This window comes from Leiobunum rupestre, chromosome 6 (genome assembly GCF_980474605.1).
Source record: "Leiobunum rupestre chromosome 6, qqLeiRupe1.1.hap1, whole genome shotgun sequence".
Taxonomy (NCBI): Eukaryota; Metazoa; Arthropoda; class Arachnida; order Opiliones; family Sclerosomatidae; genus Leiobunum; species Leiobunum rupestre.
The window spans coordinates 3,443,823-3,464,633 of NC_143389.1; the positions used below are offsets into that span (position 1 = coordinate 3,443,823).

Genomic DNA, 20,811 nt, shown 5'->3' on the forward strand with positions numbered 1-20,811 from the left:
TAAACAAAAACATTTCCGCGGTAAAATCCACTCTGAAATGGCCTTTTCTGGTTTTGGAATGAAGTCCAAAGTTAAAATTTTATTAACAAATTCTAATTGTGAAATATATTTTTTGTTCTAAATTTTAATCTTAAATGTAATTTAAATAGTTGAATCTAAAAAAGGACTTTTGGAAAATGTTTTATAGAAGGTTTTATCATGGGACAGCCGCATGGATTAGGGGAGTAACCCAAAAATACAAAATATCAAAACAAACCACGAAATTAAATAATAAAACGGAGACAGAGATATATTTTTTAAACAAAATAATATAGCTAACTTTTATCTATTAATTGTTTTAGGTGATGTAGTTTATGTAAAATATAAAAATGAACCTTGGCACAATATAAATTTAATGTCATGTTTTATTGATACTTAGAAAAAGTAACAAACATTTCAAAAGTCAGATCTTTGAGATCATTATTAAAAAAATATAACATTTTAAATCCGAACTCCTCTATAAATATTAAAATTATAAATTCCTAATCTACTTTAACAAAAGATATATCATATTAAGTTTAATACTATTAATGTTAGGAATAATCATGACTTTGAGATAAATAGAACAAAAATGTTTAATTCCAAATATAGTTAATTATAGAGCAATATATAATAAATGATTTTGTACTTACCAAAAATAAGCCTTGCCACTTTATATCTTGGTAATGTAGCTGCCGCGGGCGGCGGGCCCCCGGCGGCGACTCACTGTCCACGGAAGACGGGAAGAGAGAAAAAATGGAGAGGGGCTTATTTCGTGTTTTCTCTTTACGCGGAACATCTTGGCTGGAACCCAATGACCTAAAAATGAGGGGCGCGCTGTCTCTACCCACCATACCGAAACCCGCGAATTTACGTTATGAAAACCGGTTCCTTCAGCCAACCACTTAGAACATGCACGATTTACGAACCTTGGGTTACGAATAAAACCACAGGAATAACACAGAACAACCTCTTTTCGCGCCTTTATTTTACCCCTCTTACTTGCCTCCCGCTCGTCGGCCATTGCCTCTGCCCTAAACGGGGAGTCTAGCATCCACTCCTTGGGTATCCATAATGGAGGAGAGGACTGAAAGGGGGAAAACCAAGCATGGACGCGCCCAGGAAAATACCAAGGAGGATAGGAAGGGAGGCGAAGTAGGAGGGATGAACGCGGCAGCATCCTTGTAAGAAGCTTAGCGGCGGGAAAATTTCGGAAAAATGGCGGCTAGACGTAGCGTAGCTGCCGCAATCTTGCCGCCATTCATCCCTCCTACTTCGCCTCCCTTCCTATCCTCCGTGAAAATACCGCGAAAAAGAGTGTATAACTAGGTAAAAGAAAATTCAAAAACTGGAATCTTTCCGATTCTTCATTATTAACTATTCGACAATAAGGATTTTACCACTTATGACGTCAGAGGGGCAATATATTATAATAAAGAAATATATATAAAGACAGCCAAATAACATTTCCCGGAAATACTGTGTTGCGCAGTGCGCCATTATAAGAGCGTTTGATTTTTGATTTCAAGAGAGAAGTGGGCCGATCCCGGATTTACTGCAATACCAGGCCGACCCGTGGCGGAGGTGGAGCAAGCTCCGACCACTCCGCCGCCGTCCAAAAATAAGTTTAATATCTTGGGCCCCGATGGGACCCGTATCAGATATTAAGCTGATAAGAACAGATACTACACTTTGATCTTAGCCAAAAGGCCGAGAAGCGATAACCCGCTAGGAGCCGTCACTGTTTAACAAAGTAAAAAGAGAGAATTCGAGCATTTCAAATATTTCATAATTACGTCACCGAATGTTGGTCCTGGTGGGAGATGACAACGTTTGTAGCCATCGCGCGAACAAAGGAGAAGACGATATCTTGAATCCGTGAAATAGAGGTACACCGCCAGGCCCGGACTGGCACTTTTGGGGTCATCGGCTAGAGACAGTAGAGTGGGCCACTTTACCGGGCCGTATGGAAAAAAAATCTAAATGGTGGTTTATAGGACCATAAATAACGTATTAAGTGTACTAGATTCTACGTGAAACGTCAAACGCGTTTAAATGACCATTTAGGAAAAATTTATTATAAGCGAATAGAGCGTTCTATAAAAGTGGACCATAACCGGTCACTTTTCATACAGACTATAGAGCTGGTTCAGCAGGACTAACAACTTTTGTTATTCTTTGGTTTAAGAGAATTCGGCTTATGTCCTGTCTTTATATGAATATTTTAGAGACGTACCTTTTAGGAGTTGTAGGAGGCACCCTAGGTGTTGAAGTATGTTTGGGGTTAAGGATATTTTCATGATCTAAGTTTCATCTTAAACACGTGGATTTGGGACTAGTATTTTCTAGAATTTTGCTTATTTGCCATCATACATTTATTACAAAATTCATTTAAAATAAGAAAAAAGGCGCGGAAAGCAAAGCCGGAAATATGTGAAGCCTAGGCTAGCAACTACGCTACTAATAAAAATTGACTGCTCTCAATTTCTTACGGGTTTGCCAGATAAATATATTTCTCTAAGACGAAAAACCGGCCAAACCTTCACCTCCTCCGAACTCCAAAGGGGGAAAGCACACCACACCAATTTTATAGATTCGTAAACGCGCCTTCCCAATCGACCGCCATCACCTTACAGTCTACGGGGAGGGTGATGAAAAAACTGGTTTGGGGGGGGGGGGGGATGAAATTTCTGCGGTAAAGGGCTTGCTCGTTGGTTGTCTGTACGATAATATCGGCGCCCAGTAAACGTTTCTAAAAAGAGTGTATAGAACGTTCTATTGGAGCCGCATGCAGCCGGTGGCCCTCGGCGATCACCAACCTACCAGGACCTGGCTAGTCGCGGCTTGTCCACCGCTATCAATTACACTCTAGCGGCAACGGCCATATCACGCTGAATACACCGGTTCTCGTCTGATCACCGAAGTTAAGCAGCGTCGAGCGCGGTCAGTACTTGGGAGGGAGACCACCTGGGAACACCGCGTGCCGTTGGCTACTCATTTATTTTCGCGGGATGGGATTTGCGTCTTTTAACAGGAAAATACCTTCATCCTATCATTTTGACGCTGCTTTTTTATGCAATTAAAAGTTCGCCCAGACGATAATATTATTTCGGTCAACTCTTGGCCTTTTTTTAACAACTGGCAGCATCTTTCCGTGAATAAAATACATGTTAGTATCAAAATTGAACAAAATAAAATGGCGAGAAAATTGGTTTTCATTTTATTCTACTTAAGGCTTGTACTTAAAATAGTACTAACTTACTTACTTACTTACTTACTTACTTACTTACTAACTAACTAACTAACTAACTAACTAACTAACTAACTAACTAATTAACTAACTAACTAACTAACTAACTAATTAACTAACTAACTAACTAACTAACTAACTAACGTTTATCTCTAAACAAAAACATTTCCGCGGTAAAATCCACTCTGAAATGGCCTTTTCTGGTTTTGGAATGAAGTCCAAAGTTAAAATTTTATTAACAAATTCTAATTGTGAAATATATTTTTTGTTCTAAATTTTAATCTTAAATGTAATTTAAATAGTTGAATCTAAAAAAGGACTTTTGGAAAATGTTTTATAGAAGGTTTTATCGTGGGACAGCCGCATGGATTAGGGGAGTAACCCAAAAATACAAAATATCAAAACAAACCACGAAATTAAATAATAAAACGGAGACAGAGATATATTTTTTAAACAAAATAATATAGCTAACTTTTATCTATTAATTGTTTTAGGTGATGTAGTTTATGTAAAATATAAAAATGAACCTTGGCACAATATAAATTTAATGTCATGTTTTATTGATACTTAGAAAAAGTAACAAACATTTCAAAAGTCAGATCTTTGAGATCATTATTAAAAAAATATAACATTTTAAATCCGAACTCCTCTATAAATATTAAAATTATAAATTCCTAATCTACTTTAACAAAAGATATATCATATTAAGTTTAATACTATTAATGTTAGGAATAATCATGACTTTGAGATAAATAGAACAAAAATGTTTAATTCCAAATATAGTTAATTATAGAGCAATATATAATAAATGATTTTGTACTTACCAAAAATAAGCCTTGCCACTTTATATCTTGGTAATGTAGCTGCCGCGGGCGGCGGGCCCCCGGCGGCGACTCACTGTCCACGGAAGACGGGAAGAGAGAAAAAATGGAGAGGGGCTTATTTCGTGTTTTCTCTTTACGCGGAACATCTTGGCTGGAACCCAATGACCTAAAAATGAGGGGCGCGCTGTCTCTACCCACCATACCGAAACCCGCGAATTTACGTTATGAAAACCGGTTCCTTCAGCCAACCACTTAGAACATGCACGATTTACGAACCTTGGGTTACGAATAAAACCACAGGAATAACACAGAACAACCTCTTTTCGCGCCTTTATTTTACCCCTCTTACTTGCCTCCCGCTCGTCGGCCATTGCCTCTGCCCTAAACGGGGAGTCTAGCATCCACTCCTTGGGTATCCATAATGGAGGAGAGGACTGAAAGGGGGAAAACCAAGCATGGACGCGCCCAGGAAAATACCAAGGAGGATAGGAAGGGAGGCGAAGTAGGAGGGATGAACGCGGCAGCATCCTTGTAAGAAGCTTAGCGGCGGGAAAATTTCGGAAAAATGGCGGCTAGACGTAGCGTAGCTGCCGCAATCTTGCCGCCATTCATCCCTCCTACTTCGCCTCCCTTCCTATCCTCCGTGAAAATACCGCGAAAAAGAGTGTATAACTAGGTAAAAGAAAATTCAAAAACTGGAATCTTTCCGATTCTTCATTATTAACTATTCGACAATAAGGATTTTACCACTTATGACGTCAGAGGGGCAATATATTATAATAAAGAAATATATATAAAGACAGCCAAATAACATTTCCCGGAAATACTGTGTTGCGCAGTGCGCCATTATAAGAGCGTTTGATTTTTGATTTCAAGAGAGAAGTGGGCCGATCCCGGATTTACTGCAATACCAGGCCGACCCGTGGCGGAGGTGGAGCAAGCTCCGACCACTCCGCCGCCGTCCAAAAATAAGTTTAATATCTTGGGCCCCGATGGGACCCGTATCAGATATTAAGCTGATAAGAACAGATACTTTTAATTGTTTATTAAAAGCTTCGTTTGATTTTACATATTTACATTTTTACATTTGTTATATTTGTTCGCGTTTTTAATTAGTTAAATTAGCGCGAACAAAGTCGGATAAGCTAAAAAAATCAAGTATTTACATTTTCTAATTTCTAGGAGTGTCCAAGTTCATATACGATCAAGGTAAGTATTTGTTTTCTTTTTTTCTATTTTTTCAGGTTTTAAAACATTTGAGTAAAATTAAAAAATTCAGTATGTAACGTAATCTGCGTAAAGATCTTGCTCCGGTGTGGTTTTGGTGGCGCTAGCGAATGTCTTCTCAACGTCTTCTGTCTTGCCTTTCTTTATTGATTTCCCTGGAGAGTTGGTCATTCGTCTTTTGGAGAATTTTTCCTGTTCCTTGTTCATCAGCGCGAAATACACTTGTTTCCTGCGGTCGCCTATTGTTTCGGTAGTCTCGAGGAATTCCCTAAAATCTCGTAGTTCTGCCTGTGAATAGTTCTTTAATTTCTCTAGTTGTTGCGGATGGACATATGTACTGTTGCTGCGTTTCTTGGGCTGGGGTTCCTGGTGGTCGCTGGGTGGGTCCGCCAATTCCGCTGATACCGTTGCGAGCTCTTGCTCCTTGGGTGCCACAATCTTTTCTTGGGTTTCCAAGCTTTCCCCTTCCTGGACGTGCTCGGACCTCTCGGTTGCTTCCTTTCTGGCCTTTTTTGCCTCGCATGCGGACGCCGTATGTCCCTCCTGGTCGCAGAAGAAACACTTCTTCACGACCCCTTGGTAATATACTAGCGCTCGGCTACGCCCAAAAAAAACAACATTGGGTATTTGTTTCTCAATTTTAATTTTTACCGATCTGTCTCCATTTTTGAGTCCTTTCAGTTGAGGGTACTCGTCCAGACGGTGAGCTTTAATGGTTCCATACTGTCTCATGGTGGTGAGGACAGAGTCCCATTGGATCCAGCGAGGTAGGTTTTTTATGGTAACCCAGACGCCGTCATCTTCGACGCTGGTGAGTCGGCAAGGTTTATCGTTGATAACGAGGTCATTGTAGGAGAGAGCCTGTTGCAGGAAGGCCAGGGTTGTAAAAGTTATTAAAAACTTGTCTTTACCAAGAGGTTGTAGCGTGTCAAGGCAGTCACTGCCGAGCTTATCGTGGAAGGTCCGAGCGACGTCCAGGAATCCAGCGTCGACCTGAAGGTGAGCAGTGCGTTTTTTCACCTCCATAGCCATGATGGCTATGGGAGGATCGTCGGATGAAGGCAAGTCCCAGGAAGGAACAGCGTCAAGCAGCAGTGGCAGGAAACAGCCAAGTCAGGATACAGCGTGGAGACCAGGATCAGCAGCGACAGGTAAGTGTCAGCAGGACCAGGACCAGGAACAGCAGCGGAAACAGGACCAGCAGAGGAACCGGAAACAGCAGCGGCAGAAACAGGAACAGGAACAGAGACGTCAGAGTACCGGCAGGTAAGTCAGCATCGCAGGAACAGGCTGAGAAGCGTAAACGTCGCTTAACGGCCTTTCGGCCAAGATTTCAGCGAAATAGCTGGGAACAGATACTACACTTTGATCTTAGCCAAAAGGCCGAGAAGCGATAACCCGCTAGGAGCCGTCACTGTTTAACAAAGTAAAAAGAGAGAATTCGAGCATTTCAAATATTTCATAATTACGTCACCGAATGTTGGTCCTGGTGGGAGATGACAACGTTTGTAGCCATCGCGCGAACAAAGGAGAAGACGATATCTTGAATCCGTGAAATAGAGGTACACCGCCAGGCCCGGACTGGCACTTTTGGGGTCATCGGCTAGAGACAGTAGAGTGGGCCACTTTACCGGGCCGTATGGAAAAAAAATCTAAATGGTGGTTTATAGGACCATAAATAACGTATTAAGTGTACTAGATTCTACGTGAAACGTCAAACGCGTTTAAATGACCATTTAGGAAAAATTTATTATAAGCGAATAGAGCGTTCTATAAAAGTGGACCATAACCGGTCACTTTTCATACAGACTATAGAGCTGGTTCAGCAGGACTAACAACTTTTGTTATTCTTTGGTTTAAGAGAATTCGGCTTATGTCCTGTCTTTATATGAACATTTTAGAGACGTACCTTTTAGGAGTTGTAGGAGGCACCCTAGGTGTTGAAGTATGTTTGGGGTTAAGGATATTTTCATGATCTAAGTTTCATCTTAAACACGTGGATTTGGGACTAGTATTTTCTAGAATTTTGCTTATTTGCCATCATACATTTATTACAAAAATCATTTAAAATAAGAAAAAAGGCGCGGAAAGCAAAGCCGGAAATATGTGAAGCCTAGGCTAGCAACTACGCTACTAATAAAAATTGACTGCTCTCAATTTCTTACGGGTTTGCCAGATAAATATATTTCTCTAAGACGAAAAACCGGCCAAACCTTCACCTCCTCCGAACTCCAAAGGGGGAAAGCACACCACACCAATTTTATAGATTCGTAAACGCGCCTTCCCAATCGACCGCCATCACCTTACAGTCTACGGGGAGGGTGATGAAAAAACTGGTTTGGGGGGGGGGGATGAAATTTCTGCGGTAAAGGGCTTGCTCGTTGGTTGTCTGTACGATAATATCGGCGCCCAGTAAACGTTTCTAAAAAGAGTGTATAGAACGTTCTATTGGAGCCGCATGCAGCCGGTGGCCCTCGGCGATCACCAACCTACCAGGACCTGGCTAGTCGCGGCTTGTCCACCGCTATCAATTACACTCTAGCGGCAACGGCCATATCACGCTGAATACACCGGTTCTCGTCTGATCACCGAAGTTAAGCAGCGTCGAGCGCGGTCAGTACTTGGGAGGGAGACCACCTGGGAACACCGCGTGCCGTTGGCTACTCATTTATTTTCGCGGGATGGGATTTGCGTCTTTTAACAGGAAAATACCTTCATCCTATCATTTTGACGCTGCTTTTTTATGCAATTAAAAGTTCGCCCAGACGATAATATTATTTCGGTCAACTCTTGGCCTTTTTTTAACAACTGGCAGCATCTTTCCGTGAATAAAATACATGTTAGTATCAAAATTGAACAAAATAAAATGGCGAGAAAATTGGTTTTCATTTTATTCTACTTAAGGCTTGTACTTAAAATAGTACTAACTTACTTACTTACTTACTTACTTACTTACTTACTAACTAACTAACTAACTAACTAACTAACTAACTAACTAACTAACTAATTAACTAACTAACTAACTAACTAACTAATTAACTAACTAACTAACTAACTAACTAACTAACGTTTATCTCTAAACAAAAACATTTCCGCGGTAAAATCCACTCTGAAATGGCCTTTTCTGGTTTTGGAATGAAGTCCAAAGTTAAAATTTTATTAACAAATTCTAATTGTGAAATATATTTTTTGTTCTAAATTTTAATCTTAAATGTAATTTAAATAGTTGAATCTAAAAAAGGACTTTTGGAAAATGTTTTATAGAAGGTTTTATCATGGGACAGCCGCATGGATTAGGGGAGTAACCCAAAAATACAAAATATCAAAACAAACCACGAAATTAAATAATAAAACGGAGACAGAGATATATTTTTTAAACAAAATAATATAGCTAACTTTTATCTATTAATTGTTTTAGGTGATGTAGTTTATGTAAAATATAAAAATGAACCTTGGCACAATATAAATTTAATGTCATGTTTTATTGATACTTAGAAAAAGTAACAAACATTTCAAAAGTCAGATCTTTGAGATCATTATTAAAAAAATATAACATTTTAAATCCGAACTCCTCTATAAATATTAAAATTATAAATTCCTAATCTACTTTAACAAAAGATATATCATATTAAGTTTAATACTATTAATGTTAGGAATAATCATGACTTTGAGATAAATAGAACAAAAATGTTTAATTCCAAATATAGTTAATTATAGAGCAATATATAATAAATGATTTTGTACTTACCAAAAATAAGCCTTGCCACTTTATATCTTGGTAATGTAGCTGCCGCGGGCGGCGGGCCCCCGGCGGCGACTCACTGTCCACGGAAGACGGGAAGAGAGAAAAAATGGAGAGGGGCTTATTTCGTGTTTTCTCTTTACGCGGAACATCTTGGCTGGAACCCAATGACCTAAAAATGAGGGGCGCGCTGTCTCTACCCACCATACCGAAACCCGCGAATTTACGTTATGAAAACCGGTTCCTTCAGCCAACCACTTAGAACATGCACGATTTACGAACCTTGGGTTACGAATAAAACCACAGGAATAACACAGAACAACCTCTTTTCGCGCCTTTATTTTACCCCTCTTACTTGCCTCCCGCTCGTCGGCCATTGCCTCTGCCCTAAACGGGGAGTCTAGCATCCACTCCTTGGGTATCCATAATGGAGGAGAGGACTGAAAGGGGGAAAACCAAGCATGGACGCGCCCAGGAAAATACCAAGGAGGATAGGAAGGGAGGCGAAGTAGGAGGGATGAACGCGGCAGCATCCTTGTAAGAAGCTTAGCGGCGGGAAAATTTCGGAAAAATGGCGGCTAGACGTAGCGTAGCTGCCGCAATCTTGCCGCCATTCATCCCTCCTACTTCGCCTCCCTTCCTATCCTCCGTGAAAATACCGCGAAAAAGAGTGTATAACTAGGTAAAAGAAAATTCAAAAACTGGAATCTTTCCGATTCTTCATTATTAACTATTCGACAATAAGGATTTTACCACTTATGACGTCAGAGGGGCAATATATTATAATAAAGAAATATATATAAAGACAGCCAAATAACATTTCCCGGAAATACTGTGTTGCGCAGTGCGCCATTATAAGAGCGTTTGATTTTTGATTTCAAGAGAGAAGTGGGCCGATCCCGGATTTACTGCAATACCAGGCCGACCCGTGGCGGAGGTGGAGCAAGCTCCGACCACTCCGCCGCCGTCCAAAAATAAGTTTAATATCTTGGGCCCCGATGGGACCCGTATCAGATATTAAGCTGATAAGAACAGATACTTTTAATAGTTTATTAAAAGATTCGTTTCGTTACAAAAATTACATTCAAGTCATTTGTTCGCGTTTTAACTTAATTTAAATTAGCGCGAACACTCGTTAAAAGATAAAAAGAAACATTGTAAAAAAAAAACGAGTAAAGAACTATGTGAAAATTTAAAAATTAAATTTAAAACATATTTTTGCCTTTTTTCACTTCTTTTTCTGGAGTTTTACTACGTCGTCTCTTTGGATAATTTTTTAAAAGTTCGATGATTTGTGCCGCTTGGTCTTCTGCTCGTTTGGTTAGGATGGGTGAACGTGTGGGTGCTCTGGAGTTGATTTTTGCAAGAAGGGCTTGAAGTTCGGTTTTCCTCAATAGATGTAAATGTAGTTGTGACGGATCGGTATAATTCCACTCTGATGGATCAAATCGGGGTCTGGAGTTGTTGTCGGAGGCAATGGATTCGGGTTCGCTTTCGGGTTCTAGGTCATCGTGATGTGGTGGAGATTTCAAGGCGTCGGCGTATTGGCTTGTTTGGACTGGAGGTTCTGCGTTTCTCTTGTATGGTTCTGGTGATGTTAAAGTCCAGCTCTCTTCAGAGCTTTTGGAGTCGTCGGATGCGGTAAGTATGGGTGATTTGCTGGTTTGGGGTTCTTGATTTTCTTCCAGGTTGTTTTCTAGTGTGGTGGCGTTGGCAAGAGCAGATGTGGAACTTCGGTGTGGTTCAGGATCTTTGGGTAAGTCTTTTTTGGCTACCGGCTTGTCTGCCGTCTTTTCCTTCTTTGCGACACAGGCAGAGGCAAAGTGCCCCTCCTGGTCACAGAAGAAGCATTTCTTTGAAACGCCGGGATAGTAGACCAGAGCCCGACTGCGGCCGAAGTAAAGGACATTAGGTATAGTTTGAGTAATTCGTATTTTTACCGCTCTGTCTCCATTTTTAACTCCTTTTAGTTCTTTATATTCATCTAAACGATGAGCCTTTATTTCGCCGTACTGACGTAGGGTTGTCAATATGGCGTCCCATTGAATCCATGGTGGTAAATTCTTGATCGTCAGCCAGACGCCATCATCCTCGACGCTGGTGACTCTGCAGGTCTTGTTGCCGATTGTTAATTCTCCGTAAGAGACCGCTTGCTGTAGAAAGGCAAGGGTTGCGAAGGTAAGTAAGAATGCCTCCTTACCAACAGGTTGCAACGTCTCGATGGATTCAGGACCGAGCTTCTCGTGGAAAGCCTGAGCGACTTCCAGGAAGCCGGCGTCGACGTCCAGTCGAGCAGTTCGTTTTCTCACCTCCATAGCCATCCTGGCTATGGAGAGATCGTCAGGTGAATTTAGGTCCCAGGAAGGAACAGCGTCAAGTAGCAATGGCAAAAGCCAGCCAGGTCAGGATACAGCGTAGACGTCCGGAACAGTAGCGACAGGTAAGTAGCAGCGGAACCAGGACCAGGAACAGCAGCGGAACCAGGATCAGCAACGGAACCAGGAACAGCAGCGGCAGCTTCGGAAGCAGGAACAGGAACAGGCACGTCAGGAAACCGGCAGGTAAGTCAACATCACAGGAACAGGCTGAGAAGCGTATACGTCGCTTAACGGCCTTTCGGCCAAGATTTCAGCGAAATAGCTGGGAACAGATACTACACTTTGATCTTAGCCAAAAGGCCGAGAAGCGATAACCCGCTAGGAGCCGTCACTGTTTAACAAAGTAAAAAGAGAGAATTCGAGCATTTCAAATATTTCATAATTACGTCACCGAATGTTGGTCCTGGTGGGAGATGACAACGTTTGTAGCCATCGCGCGAACAAAGGAGAAGACGATATCTTGAATCCGTGAAATAGAGGTACACCGCCAGGCCCGGACTGGCACTTTTGGGGTCATCGGCTAGAGACAGTAGAGTGGGCCACTTTACCGGGCCGTATGGAAAAAAAATCTAAATGGTGGTTTATAGGACCATAAATAACGTATTAAGTGTACTAGATTCTACGTGAAACGTCAAACGCGTTTAAATGACCATTTAGGAAAAATTTATTATAAGCGAATAGAGCGTTCTATAAAAGTGGACCATAACCGGTCACTTTTCATACAGACTATAGAGCTGGTTCAGCAGGACTAACAACTTTTGTTATTCTTTGGTTTAAGAGAATTCGGCTTATGTCCTGTCTTTATATGAATATTTTAGAGACGTACCTTTTAGGAGTTGTAGGAGGCACCCTAGGTGTTGAAGTATGTTTGGGGTTAAGGATATTTTCATGATCTAAGTTTCATCTTAAACACGTGGATTTGGGACTAGTATTTTCTAGAATTTTGCTTATTTGCCATCATACATTTATTACAAAAATCATTTAAAATAAGAAAAAAGGCGCGGAAAGCAAAGCCGGAAATATGTGAAGCCTAGGCTAGCAACTACGCTACTAATAAAAATTGACTGCTCTCAATTTCTTACGGGTTTGCCAGATAAATATATTTCTCTAAGACGAAAAACCGGCCAAACCTTCACCTCCTCCGAACTCCAAAGGGGGAAAGCACACCACACCAATTTTATAGATTCGTAAACGCGCCTTCCCAATCGACCGCCATCACCTTACAGTCTACGGGGAGGGTGATGAAAAAACTGGTTTGGGGGGGGGGGGGATGAAATTTCTGCGGTAAAGGGCTTGCTCGTTGGTTGTCTGTACGATAATATCGGCGCCCAGTAAACGTTTCTAAAAAGAGTGTATAGAACGTTCTATTGGAGCCGCATGCAGCCGGTGGCCCTCGGCGATCACCAACCTACCAGGACCTGGCTAGTCGCGGCTTGTCCACCGCTATCAATTACACTCTAGCGGCAACGGCCATATCACGCTGAATACACCGGTTCTCGTCTGATCACCGAAGTTAAGCAGCGTCGAGCGCGGTCAGTACTTGGGAGGGAGACCACCTGGGAACACCGCGTGCCGTTGGCTACTCATTTATTTTCGCGGGATGGGATTTGCGTCTTTTAACAGGAAAATACCTTCATCCTATCATTTTGACGCTGCTTTTTTATGCAATTAAAAGTTCGCCCAGACGATAATATTATTTCGGTCAACTCTTGGCCTTTTTTTAACAACTGGCAGCATCTTTCCGTGAATAAAATACATGTTAGTATCAAAATTGAACAAAATAAAATGGCGAGAAAATTGGTTTTCATTTTATTCTACTTAAGGCTTGTACTTAAAATAGTACTAACTTACTTACTTACTTACTTACTTACTTACTTACTAACTAACTAACTAACTAACTAACTAACTAACTAACTAACTAACTAATTAACTAACTAACTAACTAACTAACTAATTAACTAACTAACTAACTAACTAACTAACTAACGTTTATCTCTAAACAAAAACATTTCCGCGGTAAAATCCACTCTGAAATGGCCTTTTCTGGTTTTGGAATGAAGTCCAAAGTTAAAATTTTATTAACAAATTCTAATTGTGAAATATATTTTTTGTTCTAAATTTTAATCTTAAATGTAATTTAAATAGTTGAATCTAAAAAAGGACTTTTGGAAAATGTTTTATAGAAGGTTTTATCATGGGACAGCCGCATGGATTAGGGGAGTAACCCAAAAATACAAAATATCAAAACAAACCACGAAATTAAATAATAAAACGGAGACAGAGATATATTTTTTAAACAAAATAATATAGCTAACTTTTATCTATTAATTGTTTTAGGTGATGTAGTTTATGTAAAATATAAAAATGAACCTTGGCACAATATAAATTTAATGTCATGTTTTATTGATACTTAGAAAAAGTAACAAACATTTCAAAAGTCAGATCTTTGAGATCATTATTAAAAAAATATAACATTTTAAATCCGAACTCCTCTATAAATATTAAAATTATAAATTCCTAATCTACTTTAACAAAAGATATATCATATTAAGTTTAATACTATTAATGTTAGGAATAATCATGACTTTGAGATAAATAGAACAAAAATGTTTAATTCCAAATATAGTTAATTATAGAGCAATATATAATAAATGATTTTGTACTTACCAAAAATAAGCCTTGCCACTTTATATCTTGGTAATGTAGCTGCCGCGGGCGGCGGGCCCCCGGCGGCGACTCACTGTCCACGGAAGACGGGAAGAGAGAAAAAATGGAGAGGGGCTTATTTCGTGTTTTCTCTTTACGCGGAACATCTTGGCTGGAACCCAATGACCTAAAAATGAGGGGCGCGCTGTCTCTACCCACCATACCGAAACCCGCGAATTTACGTTATGAAAACCGGTTCCTTCAGCCAACCACTTAGAACATGCACGATTTACGAACCTTGGGTTACGAATAAAACCACAGGAATAACACAGAACAACCTCTTTTCGCGCCTTTATTTTACCCCTCTTACTTGCCTCCCGCTCGTCGGCCATTGCCTCTGCCCTAAACGGGGAGTCTAGCATCCACTCCTTGGGTATCCATAATGGAGGAGAGGACTGAAAGGGGGAAAACCAAGCATGGACGCGCCCAGGAAAATACCAAGGAGGATAGGAAGGGAGGCGAAGTAGGAGGGATGAACGCGGCAGCATCCTTGTAAGAAGCTTAGCGGCGGGAAAATTTCGGAAAAATGGCGGCTAGACGTAGCGTAGCTGCCGCAATCTTGCCGCCATTCATCCCTCCTACTTCGCCTCCCTTCCTATCCTCCGTGAAAATACCGCGAAAAAGAGTGTATAACTAGGTAAAAGAAAATTCAAAAACTGGAATCTTTCCGATTCTTCATTATTAACTATTCGACAATAAGGATTTTACCACTTATGACGTCAGAGGGGCAATATATTATAATAAAGAAATATATATAAAGACAGCCAAATAACATTTCCCGGAAATACTGTGTTGCGCAGTGCGCCATTATAAGAGCGTTTGATTTTTGATTTCAAGAGAGAAGTGGGCCGATCCCGGATTTACTGCAATACCAGGCCGACCCGTGGCGGAGGTGGAGCAAGCTCCGACCACTCCGCCGCCGTCCAAAAATAAGTTTAATATCTTGGGCCCCGATGGGACCCGTATCAGATATTAAGCTGATAAGAACAGATACTTTTAATAGTTTATTAAAAGATTCGTTTCGTTACAAAAATTACATTCAAGTCATTTGTTCGCGTTTTAAGTTAATTTAAATTAGCGCGAACACTCGTTAAAAGATAAAAAGAAACAGTGTAAAAAAAAAAAAAAAAAACGAGTAAAGAACTATGTGAAAATTTAAAAATTAAATTTAAAACATATTTTTGCCTTTTTTCACTTCTTTTTCTGGAGTTTTACTACGTCGTCTCTTTGGATAGTTTTTTAAAAGTTCGATGATTTGTGCCGCTTGGTCTTCTGCTCGTTTGGTTAGGATGGGTGAACGTGTGGGTGCTCTGGAGTTGATTTTAGCAAGAAGGGCTTGAAGTTCGGTTTTCCTCAATAGATGTAAATGTAGTTGTGACGGATCGGTATAATTCCACTCTGATGGATCAAATCGGGGTCTGGAGTTGTTGTCGGAGTCAATGGATTCGGGTTCGCTTTCGGGTTCTAGGTCATCGTGATGTGGTGGAGATTTCAAGGCGTCGGCGTATTGGCTTGTTTGGACTGGAGGTTCTGCGTTTCTCTTGTATGGTTCTGGTGATGTTAAAGTCCAGCTCTCTTCAGAGCTTTTGGAGTCGTCGGATGCGGTAAGTATGGGTGATTTGCTGGTTTGGGGTTCTTGATTTTCTTCCAGGTTGTTTTCTAGTGTGGTGGCGTTGGCAAGAGCAGATGTGGAACTTCGGTGTGGTTCAGGATCTTTGGGTAAGTCTTTTTTGGCTACCGGCTTGTCTGCCGTCTTTTCCTTCTTTGCGACACAGGCAGAGGCAAAGTGCCCCTCCTGGTCACAGAAGAAGCATTTCTTTGAAACGCCGGGATAGTAGACCAGAGCCCGACTGCGGCCGAAGTAAAGGACATTAGGTATAGTTTGAGTAATTCGTATTTTTACCGCTCTGTCTCCATTTTTAACTCCTTTTAGTTCTTTATATTCATCTAAACGATGAGCCTTTATTTCGCCGTACTGACGTAGGGTTGTCAATATGGCGTCCCATTGGATCCATGGTGGTAAATTCTTGATCGTCAGCCAGACGCCATCATCCTCGACGCTGGTGACTCTGCAGGTCTTGTTGCCGATTGTTAATTCTCCGTAAGAGACCGCTTGCTGTAGAAAGGCAAGGGTTGCGAAGGTAAGTAAGAATGCCTCCTTACCAACAGGTTGCAACGTCTCGATGGATTCAAGACCGAGCTTCTCGTGGAAAGCCTGAGCGACTTCCAGGAAGCCGGCGTCGACGTCCAGTCGAGCAGTTCGTTTTCTCACCTCCATAGCCATCCTGGCTATGGAGAGATCGTCAGGTGAAGTTAGGTCCCAGGAAGGAACAGCGTCAAGTAGCAATGGCAAAAGCCAGCCAGGTCAGGATACAGCGTAGACGTCCGGAACAGCAGCGACAGGTAAGTAGCAGCGGAACCAGGACCAGGAACAGCAGCGGAACCAGGATCAGCAGCGGCAGCTTCGGAAGCAGGAACAGGAACAGGCACGTCAGGAAACCGGCAGGTAAGTCAACATCACAGGAACAGGCTGAGAAGCGTATACGTCGCTTAACGGCCTTTCGGCCAAGATTTCAGCGAAATAGCTGGGAACAGATACTACACTTTGATCTTAGCCAAAAGGCCGAGAAGCGATAACCCGCTAGGAGCCGTCACTGTTTAACAAAGTAAAAAGAGAGAATTCGAGCATTTCAAATATTTCATAATTACGTCACCGAATGTTGGTCCTGGTGGGAGATGACAACGTTTGTAGCCATCGCGCGAACAAAGGAGAAGACGATATCTTGAATCCGTGAAATAGAGGTACACCGCCAGGCCCGGACTGGCACTTTTGGGGTCATCGGCTAGAGACAGTAGAGTGGGCCACTTTACCGGGCCGTATGGAAAAAAAATCTAAATGGTGGTTTATAGGACCATAAATAACGTATTAAGTGTACTAGATTCTACGTGAAACGTCAAACGCGTTTAAATGACCATTTAGGAAAAATTTATTATAAGCGAATAGAGCGTTCTATAAAAGTGGACCATAACCGGTCACTTTTCATACAGACTATAGAGCTGGTTCAGCAGGACTAACAACTTTTGTTATTCTTTGGTTTAAGAGAATTCGGCTTATGTCCTGTCTTTATATGAATATTTTAGAGACGTACCTTTTAGGAGTTGTAGGAGGCACCCTAGGTGTTGAAGTATGTTTGGGGTTAAGGATATTTTCATGATCTAAGTTTCATCTTAAACACGTGGATTTGGGACTAGTATTTTCTAGAATTTTGCTTATTTGCCATCATACATTTATTACAAAAATCATTTAAAATAAGAAAAAAGGCGCGGAAAGCAAAGCCGGAAATATGTGAAGCCTAGGCTAGCAACTACGCTACTAATAAAAATTGACTGCTCTCAATTTCTTACGGGTTTGCCAGATAAATATATTTCTCTAAGACGAAAAACCGGCCAAACCTTCACCTCCTCCGAACTCCAAAGGGGGAAAGCACACCACACCAATTTTATAGATTCGTAAACGCGCCTTCCCAATCGACCGCCATCACCTTACAGTCTACGGGGAGGGTGATGAAAAAACTGGTTTGGGGGGGGGGGGGATGAAATTTCTGCGGTAAAGGGCTTGCTCGTTGGTTGTCTGTACGATAATATCGGCGCCCAGTAAACGTTTCTAAAAAGAGTGTATAGAACGTTCTATTGGAGCCGCATGCAGCCGGTGGCCCTCGGCGATCACCAACCTACCAGGACCTGGCTAGTCGCGGCTTGTCCACCGCTATCAATTACACTCTAGCGGCAACGGCCATATCACGCTGAATACACCGGTTCTCGTCTGATCACCGAAGTTAAGCAGCGTCGAGCGCGGTCAGTACTTGGGAGGGAGACCACCTGGGAACACCGCGTGCCGTTGGCTACTCATTTATTTTCGCGGGATGGGATTTGCGTCTTTTAACAGGAAAATACCTTCATCCTATCATTTTGACGCTGCTTTTTTATGCAATTAAAAGTTCGCCCAGACGATAATATTATTTCGGTCAACTCTTGGCCTTTTTTTAACAACTGGCAGCATCTTTCCGTGAATAAAATACATGTTAGTATCAAAATTGAACAAAATAAAATGGCGAGAAAATTGGTTTTCATTTTATTCTACTTAAGGCTTGTACTTAAAATAGTACTAACTTACTTACTTACTTACTTACTTACTTACTTACTAACTAACTAACTAACTAACTAACTAACTAACTAACTAATTAACTAACTAACTAACTAACTAACTAATTAACTAACTAACTAACTAACTAACTAACTAACGTTTATCTCTAAACAAAAACATTTCCGCGGTAAAATCCACTCTGAAATGGCCTTTTCTGGTTTTGGAATGAAGTCCAAAGTTAAAATTTTATTAACAAATTCTAATTGTGAAATATATTTTTTGTTCTAAATTTTAATCTTAAATGTAATTTAAATAGTTGAATCTAAAAAAGGACTTTTGGAAAATGTTTTATAGAAGGTTTTATCATGGGACAGCCGCATGGATTAGGGGAGTAACCCAAAAATACAAAATATCAAAACAAACCACGAAATTAAATAATAAAACGGAGACAGAGATATATTTTTTAAACAAAATAATATAGCTAACTTTTATCTATTAATTGTTTTAGGTGATGTAGTTTATGTAAAATATAAAAATGAACCTTGGCACAATATAAATTTAATGTCATGTTTTATTGATACTTAGAAAAAGTAACAAACATTTCAAAAGTCAGATCTTTGAGATCATTATTAAAAAAATATAACATTTTAAATCCGAACTCCTCTATAAATATTAAAATTATAAATTCCTAATCTACTTTAACAAAAGATATATCATATTAAGTTTAATACTATTAATGTTAGGAATAATCATGACTTTGAGATAAATAGAACAAAAATGTTTAATTCCAAATATAGTTAATTATAGAGCAATATATAATAAATGATTTTGTACTTACCAAAAATAAGCCTTGCCACTTTATATCTTGGTAATGTAGCTGCCGCGGGCGGCGGGCCCCCGGCGGCGACTCACTGTCCACGGAAGACGGGAAGAGAGAAAAAATGGAGAGGGGCTTATTTCGTGTTTTCTCTTTACGCGGAACATCTTGGCTGGAACCCAATGACCTAAAAATGAGGGGCGCGCTGTCTCTACCCACCATACCGAAACCCGCGAATTTACGTTATGAAAACCGGTTCCTTCAGCCAACCACTTAGAACATGCACGATTTACGAACCTTGGGTTACGAATAAAACCACAGGAATAACACAGAACAACCTCTTTTCGCGCCTTTATTTTACCCCTCTTACTTGCCTCCCGCTCGTCGGCCATTGCCTCTGCCCTAAACGGGGAGTCTAGCATCCACTCCTTGGGTATCCATAATGGAGGAGAGGACTGAAAGGGGGAAAACCAAGCATGGACGCGCCCAGGAAAATACCAAGGAGGATAGGAAGGGAGGCGAAGTAGGAGGGATGAACGCGGCAGCATCCTTGTAAGAAGCTTAGCGGCGGGAAAATTTCGGAAAAATGGCGGCTAGACGTAGCGTAGCTGCCGCAATCTTGCCGCCATTCATCCCTCCTACTTCGCCTCCCTTCCTATCCTCCGTGAAAATACCGCGAAAAAGAGTGTATAACTAGGTAAAAGAAAATTCAAAAACTGGAATCTTTCCGATTCTTCATTATTAACTATTCGACAATAAGGATTTTACCACTTATGACGTCAGAGGGGCAATATATTATAATAAAGAAATATATATAAAGACAGCCAAATAACATTTCCCGGAAATACTGTGTTGCGCAGTGCGCCATTATAAGAGCGTTTGATTTTTGATTTCAAGAGAGAAGTGGGCCGATCCCGGATTTACTGCAATACCAGGCCGACCCGTGGCGGAGGTGGAGCAAGCTCCGACCACTCCGCCGCCGTCCAAAAATAAGTTTAATATCTTGGGCCCCGATGGGACCCGTATCAGATATTAAGCTGATAAGAACAGATACTGAAATATTTTATTAATTTTCAGTCAAATTTACAAATTTACAAATGTTCGCGTTTAATTACATTAAATTAGCGCGAACAAGATAAAATTAGTTTCATTTTTCGTTTTTTAGGTTTTGGTTTTTTTCTTCAAACGTCAAGGTAAGTATAAATGGTTTTTTATATAACAAGGTGAGTATCATTATTTTCTTAAAATTAAAATTTTTTTTCAGGGATAACATAGAGTTAAAACCAGATAAAAGTACACAAAAGTAAATGAATATAAATGAATAAAAATGGAATTTAGCACGCTTTTGAAATTAAATTTTGCCTTTTATGAAAAATAAGAGAGTTCAATAAGTTACGTATGCTGCATACAAGTCTTTATCAGGTGTGCTTCCGGTGGCGCTAGCATATGTTTGTTCTTCATTTTGTGTCTTCCCTTTCTTTGTTGCTTTTTCCGGAGAGTTGGGCATTCGTCGTTTTGAGAATTTCTCCTGTTCTTTGTTGATGAGCGTGATAAACATCTGCCTCCGTATATCGTTTATTTCGTCCGTGGTCTGGATATATTTCAGAAATCCCCGAAGTTGGGCCTGCGAGTAGTTGCTGATTGCTTTTAGTTTTTCTGGGCTGACATAAAGTCCTTTGATATGTTCTTGGGGCAGTGGTTCTTG

At 40.6% G+C, this 20,811-nt stretch overlaps 6 non-coding genes and 6 pseudogenes across 6 annotated transcripts; 4 read left to right on the forward strand and 8 right to left on the reverse strand.

Moving 5' to 3' along the window:
• Positions 1-1,548: 1,548 nt before the first annotated feature.
• Positions 1,549-1,740, reverse strand: LOC149938150 (U2 spliceosomal RNA). Its single transcript, XR_016481476.1, has one exon. It is a non-coding gene; the product is annotated as a U2 spliceosomal RNA (small nuclear RNA).
• Positions 1,741-2,891: 1,151 nt separating this feature from the next.
• LOC149938151 (5S ribosomal RNA) lies at positions 2,892-3,010 on the forward strand. The gene has a single exon (XR_016481910.1). It is a non-coding gene; the product is annotated as a 5S ribosomal RNA (ribosomal RNA).
• Positions 3,011-4,969: 1,959 nt separating this feature from the next.
• Positions 4,970-5,149, reverse strand: LOC149938152 (U2 spliceosomal RNA; annotated as a pseudogene).
• Positions 5,150-6,570: 1,421 nt separating this feature from the next.
• On the reverse strand, positions 6,571-6,714 carry LOC149938153 (U2 spliceosomal RNA; annotated as a pseudogene).
• Positions 6,715-7,862: 1,148 nt separating this feature from the next.
• On the forward strand, positions 7,863-7,981 carry LOC149938154 (5S ribosomal RNA). Its single transcript, XR_016481911.1, has one exon. It is a non-coding gene; the product is annotated as a 5S ribosomal RNA (ribosomal RNA).
• Positions 7,982-9,944: 1,963 nt separating this feature from the next.
• Positions 9,945-10,122, reverse strand: LOC149938155 (U2 spliceosomal RNA; annotated as a pseudogene).
• Positions 10,123-11,607: 1,485 nt separating this feature from the next.
• On the reverse strand, positions 11,608-11,751 carry LOC149938156 (U2 spliceosomal RNA; annotated as a pseudogene).
• Positions 11,752-12,901: 1,150 nt separating this feature from the next.
• LOC149938157 (5S ribosomal RNA) lies at positions 12,902-13,020 on the forward strand. Its single transcript, XR_016481912.1, has one exon. It is a non-coding gene; the product is annotated as a 5S ribosomal RNA (ribosomal RNA).
• A 1,963-nt stretch (positions 13,021-14,983) lies between these two features.
• Positions 14,984-15,161, reverse strand: LOC149938158 (U2 spliceosomal RNA; annotated as a pseudogene).
• Positions 15,162-16,636: 1,475 nt separating this feature from the next.
• Positions 16,637-16,780, reverse strand: LOC149938159 (U2 spliceosomal RNA; annotated as a pseudogene).
• Positions 16,781-17,930: 1,150 nt separating this feature from the next.
• On the forward strand, positions 17,931-18,049 carry LOC149938160 (5S ribosomal RNA). The gene has a single exon (XR_016481913.1). It is a non-coding gene; the product is annotated as a 5S ribosomal RNA (ribosomal RNA).
• A 1,955-nt stretch (positions 18,050-20,004) lies between these two features.
• LOC149938161 (U2 spliceosomal RNA) lies at positions 20,005-20,193 on the reverse strand. Its single transcript, XR_016481749.1, has one exon. It is a non-coding gene; the product is annotated as a U2 spliceosomal RNA (small nuclear RNA).
• Positions 20,194-20,811: the final 618 nt, after the last annotated feature.